The 14,672-nt window shown below is 43.6% G+C and overlaps 1 long non-coding RNA gene across 1 annotated transcript; it reads right to left on the minus strand.

The window, feature by feature from the left end:
- Window positions 1–3,186: 3,186 nt before the first annotated feature.
- LOC127329707 (uncharacterized) lies at window positions 3,187–3,815 on the minus strand. The gene is made up of 2 exons (XR_007868994.1): window positions 3,739–3,815; window positions 3,187–3,652 (listed from the first exon to the last, which is right to left on the minus strand). It is a non-coding gene; the product is annotated as an uncharacterized lncRNA (long non-coding RNA).
- Between the last annotated feature and the right edge of the window lie 10,857 nt (window positions 3,816–14,672).

Consider the following 14,672-nt stretch of genomic DNA (forward strand, 5'->3'; position numbering starts at 1 on the left):
GTTATTAAAATGGATTTTGCATGTTATACTCAGTGAAGAGCTTCTATTGTTTCTTCATCGTATATCTAGATGACACACCTACAAAATAGTTGGGCTTGCATACAGACCACATGAACAAGCACGCGGTATATATAGGAACAAACCCGCTAAAAAATTAGTTAATAGAAGAACAAGGAAAACATCACTCCTAATATCACTGTTAGTCAGAGACTATACCACCTCCCATTTTGGGCGAACATGTCTGTGAAAACCTGGTCGATCAGCTGCCTACATGCCCAACTCATGGTCCTCTTTTCACTGAAGATTACACACAGAATGGTGTGTATAGTACATAAATACATAATATGTACATGAAAATTCATATTTTTCAAATGATAATATGATTAGGACTAAGCCTGAATGACCAACATAGAGTTGTTACTGCAACAAGGATTGAAGCTTGTAAGAATTGGATTACTCCTCAACCAGTTACCAAATATATTAGCTACACATGGAGCTTGTGATAAGTTGAATGTGTAACTTGAATTATGTACCTCATTGCTCTACCCATATACCGTTTGGAGAAAAGAAAACATTTATAGCTACTTTGGTTTTAGAATATTAATATTACATCCTTGTGAATATATGACAATATCTTTAATCTAGTTTTTTTCTTCAAAATCTGCCTATTTTGAATTAGAATATAGGATTAGAACAATGTTGTATACATAGAGCTTGCAAGATATTGACTTTTTCGGTGCATATTAAATATATAAAGGTGCCCCAGTTGTCTTGTATCTAGATATTGCAAAGACATTTTCTGCGATCAAATTTTGGCTGATCAGAACCCTGAGAAATTGGATGTTCGACACATTGAACATCACACGTGCAATCACCATATTTTTTGACCCTTGCGATATTGTATAGACGCAGATATTATTGGCTAAGCTTATTATCCCCAAGCTAAATATCCTCCTATAATGTCATTGGAGACATGGGATAGATAGGGCCAACGGGGTGCACATGACCCCAGAAAATTTTAATTTTGTTTAACTACAGATTTTCACCACGTGTGCACCCAAAAAAAAAAATTTATCTGACATGGCACCATATGTGCACCATGGTTGTTGGTTCTGTTTTTTTTTTCGAAACACGGTACAAACACAGAGGCTCACTCATACGTACATACATTCACCCCTATGAATGCACGCACGCAGACGCTACCCCTATGAGCACCTCCGAGAGACCGAGTCCAAGAAACTGACGAAGTTACCACGGACGCCTCTGTGTCGACGGGAATGTCGCCTCCCACTTAAAAATATTCCATATTTTAATGAGACCCAAAATATCAAATATGAGATTTAAACTCTGGTGGGCTAGGGTGCCACTGCCCTCCTAACCATTCAACCACATGTTGATTCTCGTTGGCTCTTCTCTAGCTCCTCCGCTGATTGGAGACCCATCGTTTATATTAAGTGTACCCCCGAACCTTAGAATATCTGGTTTGTTACTACCCATGACCAAGCAATTAAACTGAGCCCCCCACTTAAGACCGGCCTAATTTGAGGAAGGGGGCTTGGATCCTACTTACTTCATCCAGATACATTCCTGTACATCCCATTCAGGTTGATTTTTTTCTTCTTGAGATTAGGTGCTGCGATATATTAAATCATCTAAACGTCCGATACAACGGTCTTCACAAGGCTAGCTGGTGGATCACCAAGCCGAGACATACACATTTTTATTTTGCAACCTTCTTCTGCTAGAACATGCGCAGACTGATTCACAGACCTGCGAACAACATGCACTGACGCATCACGAAAGCTTATCAGAAGCTCTTTTACCCTCTCCACTAGAGGATCATGAGAAGAGCGACCCATCTCGTCCTTCTTCAGCTTAGCCATTACCCTGCTACCATCCGTCTCCAACAACACCTTCAACAACTGGATTTCCATGGCGACACTCTAGGAGCTCAGCGCCTTCGGCATCTGCAACATGGGTGAAAAATGGTACTCCTCTGCGAAAACCTCTATTAGTGTTCACCTTAACACTACAAGGAAAATGCCTAGTGGCACGCCACTACAAGCACACATCTGCCAAGTGTTTGGCGCACCGAATCCATGGACTAGTGGCGCAGCACCTGGTGCGTCACTAATAACCTTCATGGTGTGCCACTGGTATTCCATCTTGAAATCTAGATCTGGTGCGCCGTACTGGTATTCCATCTTGAAATAACTAATGCGCCATTGATATATAGTTCATTTAGTAAGCCAGGTTTCCTGGCACGGGATCACTCAGGATATTTAACAAATTAGGTGTATCAGATGCAATGTCAAATATTTCTCTATCCCAAAGCATAACATGTTTTGGTAGCCTAAATTTCCTCGCAAAACGTCTTATATTTTAGGATGGAGGTAGTAGTTAGGAGTATAATGTAATTACTATGCCACTGATCAAAAATGCTGCCAATAGAAAACCATTGATGTGTTAGATGGTAGTTGTAAAAATAAAACATGTTTGTATGGCTCAATTAACAGAAGATTAGATTGGAGATGGGGCACTATATATTCACGCATTATATCGCACTTGCAAATATGGAGAACACATTGTTCTTGTTATTATTAATTTGGATTAATTTGAGTAATGTGCTATACGACACTTCGTGTCTGATGTGCCTACTACATGCACCATTAAACCATCCACATGCATGGCAGAAGTGAAGAAAGCTTACAATACTAGTATTAATCATCGGACATATATGGTTTGTCATATGAGGTTCCGTTTGAATTTAGGCTAATCATAGTGGGGAGTAACTTACACTAGTAACATGACATATGTTACTAGTCTAAGTTACTACCTCCATAGTGGGTAGTAACTTATATGTGGTGTCATGCATTGTGTAATTTACTATGGTGTAGACTCAACTTGTCTTGGGGTGTGTGATGTTATGGTAACATAGCTAGTTACCACCTCACTCTCTTTCTTCATTAATTGTCATGCCATGTCACCAAAATGTCTTGGGTTGTGTGATGTTACTAGCTAAGTTACTCCCACTATGAGCAGTCTTATGGTACACGCTCGATCAAGTACGTGTTTAATTATTCACATCCGAGACCTGTAATGAATTAATGCTCCATCTCAACTTATTGATCTAGTATTCAATATAATTTACTTCAAATACAAGACGATCAATATATTCACATAAAATTAGAGCTAATAAGAAATTTATTTATTGATAAATATGTTAACTTTATACATACAGAGCAAGATACAAGTAAAAGAGAAAACAGGGCAAGATATAAACGTGCACACAGAGTAGAAACAGGATACATTACGCATAGAAAGCCCCTATAACATGCATGATCTTACACCAGCACTCGTCTTCAGTTTTTTTTATGATGGCGAGTTAACTCCCTCCACCTTCCGTACTTTGCTTGGAACTCTTGAACATCCCTTGGCATGGATAGTTTCCTAGTGAACACACATGATGTATTTCCTCACCAGCAGGGGCAGTCCTTCCATCAGTGGAACTAGAAGTCAGTTTACGCATGTCCTTAACTTGCATTGCATTTCCTTCAAGGTTCATTGGACGAATACAGGTGCATGAATTGACAAGAATCATTGCCACGATCACAGTTAGAATAAGTTCCATTTTCATTTCTTCCGGCAGACCCTAAAACAGAAACAAATCGATATGTCAAGTGTTTTTTTTCTCAAATAAGAAAGGTAATGCATGCACATAAGATTGTAAGTAATCACCAAACAAGGAAAAATGCTGAAGTTGCAGCTAAAAGCGGCTCGTTTGCCTTCTCTTGGTAGCTGAAAAGACATTAAGATGATGCCCTACTTATAGGAGATAAAAGCGGTGATATGTTGCGTTTGAATTATTCAAGGTAAATCTTCCGGGGTGAAAACATGATTCTCCACCAATAAAGGATACAAGACAACATGAAGTGGAAGATTTTTTTGCAGCTGATATATGACAGGTTAATTTACATAAATTATAAGACTATATCCGTTGTCAAAACACTACCAACGTACATTTACGAGCTTGCCCAATATTTTGACATCAGCAGAATGAAACTATTGTAGATATATCAATATATTGAATGTGTCTGTGTACTTTGATCAGTTGTCTTGACAAAGTAATGTTTTACATAATAAAGTGTTTCCTATTTAGCAAAAAATATATTTGGAACTGTAGTTCGAGATAAACTTTTGATTAGTGGTAATTTCTGCACTGTATCAGACATTGTTCCGGGTAACTCTATGATCAGTTTCATGCTAGCTTTGTCAATTAGCTTGACCATTGCAATCGCCTTGCCACATCAACGACAGCACCTCTCCTGACCCTCGTCCCACGCGGTGGCACCGCACTTGGGAAGTCCCTGCCGGCTCCCCTCCTCCCCTTCTTGTGTGCACGCCTCCCCTCCTGCTGCCGCCAGACAAAGCCCTAGTGGCCTGGCGGTGGCAGACATCCTCGATCGCGACATGGAACGGGGGTGCGGATCTCGCGCCGGCGACAACATTCGCATCGGCCTGGTCGATGGTGGTGTCGTGGAATGGCTGCGACCAGTAATCCTCGATGACCCTTCATTGACAGCGGACAACAGCGGTGGTCCTGACCCGATCTTGGCTCTGATGGGCTTGATCGGACTGCGGCCATGGCTACTTTTTGCTACATTGCGTCATCGTTGATGATGGCTTCACGGAGGATTCTGGGCCAGTTCCACACAAGGACGCCAAGGGAGGCTGCCATGGGCATGGTGGTGGTGGCCTCCACCTCCGGCAGAGGTGGTCGGGCGGTTCATCTCGAAGGCGAGTTGGGGAAGCGGGATGCCGGTGAAAACCGAGCCCCTGAATCCGATCACGGTGAGCGATGGCCGTTACCTTGTTGAAACCATCGCCACTGCAGCCTGTGGCCCCTGTATGGTGTCGTGGCGGTCGTCGGCAAGATTGGCAAAGTCTATGAGGATCTTAACCTTGAATATTGCTCAGATGTTCGATGGTGGTAGGGGCTTTTGTGGCGTGTGCAATACGTGCTTGCTAAGAGTTTGCTTATCTGGTTGTACACTCTTGTTTCTTCTAGAGTGTGTCCTGGGGTATCGATTGTTCCTGGTCCTATTGAGTTTGTACGTGTTGTATGGTGGTGTTGTATGGTGGCTTCGGGTTTTGTGATGTATGTCCTTTATCCATTCTTTGTGTTACGTTTTCAATAAAATATAATAAAACTAGTATGCATAGATTGATTTTTAAACATAAGGCTTTAGCACGTCTTCAAATTAATAAATCCATACACGATGATGATAGTTCAGCTTACAGGAAACACACACATAGCAAGAAAAAACAACAAGAAACAACGCTAAAGAACGAAGCTTTCATCCATCCGTGCGGGCAGAACCTTGGAGCACACGCCATGGGAGTGGTAGTCACCGGAGAAGGACACATTCTTTGCCAGGTCCCAATGTGTCGTCGTTGTCGTGTCATCCGTCTCCGCCTCCGAAGAAGGCCCCTACCTTCTCGCCCTGGTTTGAAGGGCTTCGTACCATCGAAGGTGGATCTGCTCACCCTAGAGAACGGATGAACACATAAGACGGGATGCCACGGAGATGAGCATCGAACCGGACCAACCCTTCACACACACTACCCACAAACATCGCCAACCGCATGCGGAACACCATCAGGACAGAAGCTGTGGAAGAAGCCTCCCATAAAAGACACTACAAGGAGATGCGGTAGCAGAACCACTGGTGGAACGCTAGAGCCGAGCAAGGTAGAATGTCGCCACTAGATGCTCGTGGAGCACCTCGTTCACCTCCTCACCATCTCAAGGTGGCGACGCCTCCAGGGAGGGAACGGCACCATAACGCCACCGACGCCCAATCACAAAGATTTACGGATTTCACCCAGGAGGGCGAGGCATGGAGTGGATTTGGACCTTGTTCTCGCCTCCAAGGAGGGGCAAGCACCTGCAATGCCCTCAAAGCCGTTTGTGGCACTGCCGACCAAAGGGTTCCCTTGGCCCAAAGCCCCAGCCCCAGCCAACTCAACTGCTCTTTAGATCCTACGAAGCTAGATACAAAGGCAGCAGAATTGGAACCACCCTTTGCTCGGTCCACCGTCTTTAGATATGGTAGGTGCGACCCGACCCACCCGCATTGCGACCCCAATCACCCTCTCTCACCACACCAGCGGCCGAGAAGGCTGCCATCATCGGCGAATGCCTCCTGCATACGGACCGACGCCACACTCACCTTGCGAGGCCGCCACCCTAGATATCCGCGATTGGGGCGAAGCAGCGAAATAACCGCCGCCACCATCCTCGGCGGCTCCGCATGGGTTTCCTGGTGGCAGCGAGGGAGAGGAAAGGAAGGGGAGGGGCTAGTGGCGGCTACGGTTCGTCGCCTCCTGAGTCGCCCCAAAGCAGAGCGACGCGAGAGGCCGTGTGAAACCTTTTTTCTTGGCAAGCTTCCATAAAAAGGAAACAGCTCCGAAGAAAGATATTGGGGTTCCCAATGCTTCTCCACGCCCAACGAGATGCGCCAACCTCGGGATGCTTTACTCCTAACCCCACGGCGGTTCCGAGACGGAGCTTAACCTGAGTCTCGGTTAAGAACGGCGATGATCTACGTTTCACACGGCGCACGATTCCATGGATAGTTTCATTCGAGATCGTGATGGAGGACATAGCTTACGATCATCGGCTTTGATCATGCCACTAGGCATTTGATTAGGACATTGCACAATGATCCGAACACTTTGTCGCATCTCTTCGATACGGATACAGTAACGATCATAGCGATCTCCTCTGGTACCTACTGGTACGTCAAGATCCGATTGGTCATGAACATCGTAAGGTGCCGCTCTTCGCGAATCCCAGCATACCCCAGGTTGGGATGGGTAGGCCCACCACTTCACTTTTTCACTTTCACTTAGGCCCGGGCCAAGTCAGTGGGGGGACCCTGTCGGGCTCCTTCCCCCCCAAAACAAACTGTACGTGGGAGTTTCCCTTCATACGGCTCGAATCATTCTCAGATGCCCCGAGAGGCATCTTAAATATCATGCATCAATTGATGCAGATGCTGGGGCTGCCCCATTTCGAAAAAATAGTAGCTAAAGTTATTCTCTATAACTTAATAGATAAAATGGCAAATCCCCCATGTTTCGTTCCTTTGAAACAGGGTCATCTTCAATTCTGGGGCTACGCAGTTTTAGATGTACCGTTTGTAGTTTCGCTTCTTATGAATCATCGAGCTTTTTTTTTTCCTCCAAAGGAATTGAGTCCAACACCACGGTCATGCTAATGTCAAGGTCCTCCTACTAATCGGTTTTTAAATGGATCCAAGGGAAAGAGGCTAGAATTTACTTCCTATACATACTCCTCTAGATCAGCCCATACGATAGTGTCTGATAAATATGAAAAAATAGTATATTCAACCAATCAAATTAAGGTTAAATTCCCTTAGCTAATCCGGATCTCATACACATCACCACCTATTCGACTTCTTGTATTTTTTTTTTAAAGTTGTGCATGCACTTAATTAATTAGTACTACTTCAACTATCTTAAGGGGTGATGATCTCGGCTAGATATATATATTTCATGAAGAATGAACAAAGCAATGTCTCTCATTGGGAACCACCCAAACTTGATTCTATTCATCATCTATTCAGGGATCCACCGTATCCTATGGACTTCGACCCAAACATCAAGGCGTTGCATCTTGGCACTGTTAATCGTTTTATTCCAACAAAAATCTTGAAGCGAAATTTGTGACCATGGAGGATTGATGAAACTAAGTTGGAGCTTGGCCGTTTTGGTAGAGTTATGGAACATATTGTAGTCTTGCTCATCCATGGAGCATATTTGATTTCCTTTGAAAATGACATTAGTCATCCTCCTTACCGAAACCTATCTCCCCTGATTCATAAAAAGAAACCAAGAAATACAAATGATGTAGCTCTTTGTATGCATTACTAGCTAGCTGGAACAGTGTTCTTGTATCTCTCTTCAGTTAATGAGATAAGAAACGAATTGTAGCAATCCTTCATGTAGTACAACTATTTAATTAAAATATCATCAAGCCGGCTAATTATTTCTGCATTTATGTACCCATATTTCTAGTCCAACCTGTAAAAAACAGTTAAGTGATTTACTTTGAGAATGACCTTAGGTTAATTGGAAATGTAGAAACCTAATCCACCATCTATTTTTGACAAGACAGCTGAAAGTCACACCCATTATATCATTGTTCAATTCACAAGTTGCATTTTATCACTGGCGATGACAGCTCAAAACGGCAATAGAGATCTTCGAAAGTAAATTTGATTGTGCTCTAAACAGTACGTAAAAGAAGGGAATCCGTTTACCTTACCTCTGAAGTCATGCGTGGGGGGGAAGTAGTTTTCACCCCCCAGATCCCACCACGGTTTGCCCACACAATCTTCAATTAGTGGAGAATCCATTTTCCAGGGTGGATTTTCATATTTGAATAAACAAAGAGGTAAACATCCACTCTTACCTCCTATAAGTAGCTTATCACATCACACTTATTGTGTCCTCTCTACTAGACAAAGTTTGCAAAAACAACTGAGTTCTTCTAACTAGCAACGAAATATGTAAGTACTCCTTCTTGCATTTCGAAGAGCTATATATATAGGCCTGATGTTATCCTAACTGATTTTCTTGTTGTCCATAAATACACTAGCGAGTTGCAATGAAGCTCGGCGTGATCATGGCCATTGGACTGATTTTCATCAACTTATGCACCTGCATGCCAAGGGATATTGCGAAGCACGGATCTTATCACGGTTCAATTGTACCGCCGAAGGAAATGCGCAATCTGATGTCCGGCACCGATGGAAGGACAGGGCCTCCTAGCAACGACCACCAGTGCCCACTTGGGACATACCCTAATTGCCAAAGGATGGCCCAGGATACTCAAGGAGCAGCACACGAAGTCGGAGGAAACTGAGGGCAATATTTATATTTCATGACGGGGCATGAGAATTAATAAAATGACTACCCCTAGCTAGTACCCTGACCAACATATAGCTTTTATCACCACTGAGAGAGAATAATTGGCATGAGATGTCATCCATTACATAACACTTCTCGTGGTTTTTGTTTAAATTTAAATTAAAACCATGATAAGAATAAGAGAGTGGAGGGAGTACATATCCTTTTCTAGATGCATGCTACACTCAGGGAACTCTCTAGAATATGTAAATGGTGTCATAGTTCTTATATATCGATGCTCCATCTGCTGCTAGCTTGACGTCTGTCCAGGAAAGGAGTTGATACAGTTCTAAGGCTGCTCATTACTTAAATACCATTTCTGAACACTGTTGATTTGAACCCACATACATGCGACCTGGAATTCGAGACATATACATAAACATAATAGTGTATTATGTGCATATTCCTAAATACTCGCTCATTCTCAAAATTCATTGCACATATGATTTGGTCAAATTCAACATTGTATAGTTTGATCAAATATATAGAAAAATCTATCCACATCTACAAACGAAAAGCATAAAATATAAAATATAATTCATGATGGATCTGGCAATACGTATTTAATATTGTAGATATTGGTATTTTCTCTATTTATTTCACTATCAAAAAATCGCCTGATTCAATGATTAATCGGCTGATTAATCACTACTCGGTGGTCACCGATTAGCCGATAAACTCATTTATCGGTCGGTTAACTCATTAATCGCCTGATTTGTCTATTAATCATTACTCGTCAGCCGACCGAGGTGACACCTATAAGCGATTTTCTCAACATTGATTTGTTTAAACAAATTGTTTATTTTACTTTGACCAAAACTAAATATGCAACATATTTAAAAGGTAGGATTGGGCATAGTATAATTGTTATTCCAACAAAAACACATACTAATTCACACTTGTGGAGTTGAAGATTATTAGTGTATGGCACCTTGGATCTCACCGACAGAAAATGTCAGTTTGAGGATGCACCTATAATCTAATATGTGTTCTCTTACAGCTAAGAATGTAACTAATTAAGGAGATGGTGAAATTTCCAAAGTATAATACTGTGTTAGAGTGTAATTCTGTGATTCTCATATTAATAGCGAAGGTTACCACACAAATAATATAAAGTAATACTGTGTCTGAGCTTACCCTTTTCTAAATAAAACTGGAAAAGTATTTAAATAGTTTGTCACTGGAATGTTACGCAGAGCTAGAGAGAATGTTTTCAAGTATGTGTTGCCAATAACTATGAGATGATATCATTAAATAAAAGTAGAATCATGCAAGTCTTGCATTGATGCATAATGAAGTTTAGGAACATGCCAACAAAGTTATTGTTATCTGCTAACTCAATAATAAACAAGCTGGCAAATAAAAGCCAATAATCTAGCAAATATTGATGTCTTTTGTCAAAATATGGGATTTAATTTCGAAGATCTCCTCGCAATAAATACAATGGTTACAGATGGTCGCTGGTTCGGTCTATTCTTTAGAGAGATATTTGAAGTTCATAATTCAACACCGTAAATATTGATTCATATATTAGACTACTCACTCCGTTCTTCAATACAAGGCTACTATTATAAATACATTTTTCATTTATACAAGTCCACTAAGACTAATTGAGAAGATTTGATTAGAATTTTACCTCTTAGGACGATGCTCATTAATGTAAATGTTGCATGCAACTATGGATATAAGGACTCAACTAATGCAACACATTTAATTAACCCAGAACACAAGAACATTTTTGCATAATTAATTATGCTATTTTATTAGTCACCTTTATTTTCTTGATACCTTGATATGAGTTTGTGGCCTTTTATACAAGAACAGAGGGAGTAGTTTGTGCGTGCATGGATGTGTGAGAGAGTGAGGTAGTCATTGTCAAGCTTCATATACTAGCCAACTGACATAGGCATACTGAAAGAGCCTGCCGAATAAAGTACCCGAGGTTATCTGAAGGCCCACGTACCGAAGAATTGAAGGCCGGGAAGCCCATAGATCCTCGATAAGGAAAATAGAGTTGTATTAGGAATCGTGCAGCAAGATAGGAAAGGCCCGATGTGCCTTTCAACAGTTTGTAACTTGTACGACACGAAAAGCCTTGGCTCCACCTCCTATATAAAGGTGAGCCGAGGGTGAAAGAAAGGATCGAATCCATTGTCAACACACACAATATTTTCTGAGTTGAGCACCTTTTCGGCTGAACCTTCGAGATCTACTTGCCCTCTACTATCTAAGAAACCCTAAGTCTACAATCTGTAGGCATTGACAAGTTGATCCTTTGTCAATTGGCGCCGTCTGTGAGAATTGGAGGCCGCAAGGAGGTGATCTCGATGGCATCGTCAACATCGTCAACGGTACGCAACGCGATGGACGGAGGTGAACAGGTCCAAACCGATCTCGTCGATTTTATTCCTCACCCTCCCGCTCGTTTGCATGCATAGGCCGATCTGGAGGAGTCGACGGAGATGACATCCGGCAGCTTCCGCTTCCTCGTCGAAAAAGAAGGATCACATCGTCTCGCGGCACCAATTTTTTTGGGACAGTCAGCAGGCGATTCCGATTTTTCGAGATCATCAGCATCATCCATCAAGTCAGGCGACGAGGAGGTTTCGCCAACAAGCTTCACCAAGCCCGCTACCGGCGGAGGACTAGCCGATCGATTCGGCAACATGACTTTCGGGTCATTCATAGATTCCAATCTGGGTAGTGACTCGAAAAGCATCGACAACATTGGCTTCACCAACTTTGACTTCGTCGACAAATCCACTTCTATTAGGGAGATCTTCGCCGATCTATACGACGGTGTCACCAATCCTGAGGATGAGGAAAACACAACTACAATATATCATCAAGTCTGCGCAATCGGGGAAGCACGTCGCCAAGATGATGAAGCGTCTAAAGGTTTCGATGATTTGGGCAACCCATACATTGATCCCGCAGATCTCACGCGTGGAACAGGAAACAAATACATCGGGGCCACGCTGCGAGAAAAAGTGCGGCTGTCGCAAGAAGCTTGGGATAGAGCTCAGAGAGCAATGAACGGTACAGAGCCGATGACCACCACAGCTACGCCGGAGGCACTACAAGTATATCAGTATAAACTCGCTCGTGCTGGACGAAAGTTGGAAAAACAAAGGGCGATACTCGATGAAAGAAGAGCCGCAGCTTCTGCATCAAGTGCGCGCAGGGCTAACCTGAGTCGACACTCAAGAACTTCGGGAGATAGTCACAGAGACACCCGCGCAAGAACAAGATCTCGACTGGCAAACGTGCCCGAGCATGAACGAGAAAACTTGATCCAAAACCTCGACATGTCCTTTATGTCGATAGACACAAGAGGACACATCATCCCAAAAACTCCGGAAGCATGGTATATGGCGACACATGCCTTTATAATGGCATCCAAACCACCTCAGGGAGACCCGAGAGAATCACTATACCAGATGGCTATGGCAGGAGTCGGTGTTATGGGGGCAGCAATAGCAGGCACGAGTGCAACACAACCCGAAATTGCTCCACGATGAAACAGTCCTAGACAAAATAGTCCTCGACCTACTACGGTGGCAGCGCGAGACCCCCCACGAGAAGGTGATGCGAGGAACACGGAGGACCAAGCTCGAGTCGATAGAGCACGAGACGAGACAAGCCGAGAAAACAGAACACGAGAACGGCGACACTCGCCAGAAGTTAACGATGAAGACATGTGCAGACTACCTTGCTTTACCCAACGGGTTTGTAGAACGCGGGTTCCCTCCGGCTTTAAGTTGCCCGACAACTATAAAAAATTCGATGGATTGCAAGATCCAGAAGATTGGTTAGTGGACTACCTGGAAACAGTAAAACTGATGGGCGGAACCAGGGCAACAGCCATGCAAAGTATTCAAGTTCACCTCAGCGGAGCCGCAAGATCTTGGATAAATAAATTACCAGGAGGTTCCATCGACAGCTGGGAGAACTTTGAGGGCTTATTCGTGAGAAATTTCCGTTCCACGTGTAAGAAACCCGCATCAATAGAACAGTTGAGGACTTGCAAGCAGAAGCCGTATGAATCGATGTGGATGTACATCCAGCGATGGAGCATCATAAAAAACTCGGCAAAAAATGTGTCCGACGAAAGAGCAATTGACGCATTTGGTGCAGGAATCCGAAGAAGAGATCTTATCGAAGAATTGGGTAGATCCAACCCCAAGAACAATAGCGAACCTCATAGAAATAGCGAATCGCTGGGCTTCTGGTGAGGATGTTGTTCAAAACAAACGGCAGAGGTCACCTGACAAAGACCGCAACAGAAACAACAATCAAAATAGACGGCGATATCGCCACTTCTCATATTATGACGGTCCCGGCCAAGTGGCATCTGGCTTCCGAGGGAATGGTGGAGGAAATCATCGGGGTGATTATCAGAGAAGCAACGACCAGCACAACGATCATAGAGATGCGCCAAGCTGCAGCAGACAAAATAATCGACCTAGGTTTCCAAGGCCGTACAACATATCACCCGAAGACCTTTTGAATGGGCCATGTTAGATGCACTTTTACCTCGACAGCGAGGGAAAAAGACAGTCGGGTCATCTTCAGAAGGACTGTCGAACTTTTCAAGCATTGCGAAGATATGCGGAGAACACCAACACGCAAGCAGCAAGTAGGGGTATGCGCAGGGGCCAAGAAGAGAAATTCACCTGCCACCACCACCCGCAATTACCAATGCGAATCAGCATCAGCTGCAGCTTGCGGCACCCCAGGCAATAATGGCGAGTTCGAAGATGTAAGGGGAGCAGTGTCGATGATACAAAGGGTAGGCCTTCGAACAAAACACAAAAGTTAATTTCGCGATAGGTATGCATGGCAGAAAAATCGCCTCCACCAACTATTGAGTACCTCAATTGGTCGGGACAAGCAATTGGGTTCACCCAGGAGGATCATCCACCTCAAGTTCCTCGATCAGGGCAGTCAGCCATGATTTTACCAGCTGTGATTGCGATTTTTGAGGTCTCCCGCATATTCATAGATGGATGCAGCAGTCTAAACCTCATGTACGCAGATACGCTGCGGAAGATGAATATTTCTTTGGCGAACTTGACACCAACAGACACGCGTTTCCACGGCATCACACCTGAGAAGCCAAGTTACCCTTTGGGATAGATCTTACTTGACGTAGAATTTGGGACAAGAGAGAACTTCGGGAAAGAGAGGCTGAAGTTTGAAGTTATCGATTTTTCGTCGCAGTATCATGCGCTACTAGGAAGACCCGCATATGCCAGATTCATGGCTGTGCTGCACTACACATACTTGCTGTGGAGAATCCCTGAACCTAACGGCCCAATAACAGTCAAAGGAAGTTTCGCTATGACGGATAAATGCGACAAAGATTTCCATAAGTTGTCTGAAACCTTCGGGATGCAAGCAGATTATGAAGCGTTGATGCGTGTGGTTGGCACGTCCGTTGGGAACCCCAAGAGGAAGGTGTGATGCGCACAGCGGCAAGTTTCCCTCAGTAAGAAACCAAGGTTTAATCGGACCAGTAGGAGTCAAGAAGCACGTTGAAGGTTGATGGCGGCGAGATGTAGTGCGGCGCAACACCAGGGATTCCGGCGCCAATGTGGAACCTGCACAACACAACCAAAGTACTTTGCCCCAACGAAACAGTGAGGTTGTCAATCTCACCGGCTTGCTGTAAC

This window comes from Lolium perenne, chromosome 2 (assembly GCF_019359855.2).
Source record: "Lolium perenne isolate Kyuss_39 chromosome 2, Kyuss_2.0, whole genome shotgun sequence".
Taxonomy (NCBI): Eukaryota; Viridiplantae; Streptophyta; class Magnoliopsida; order Poales; family Poaceae; genus Lolium; species Lolium perenne.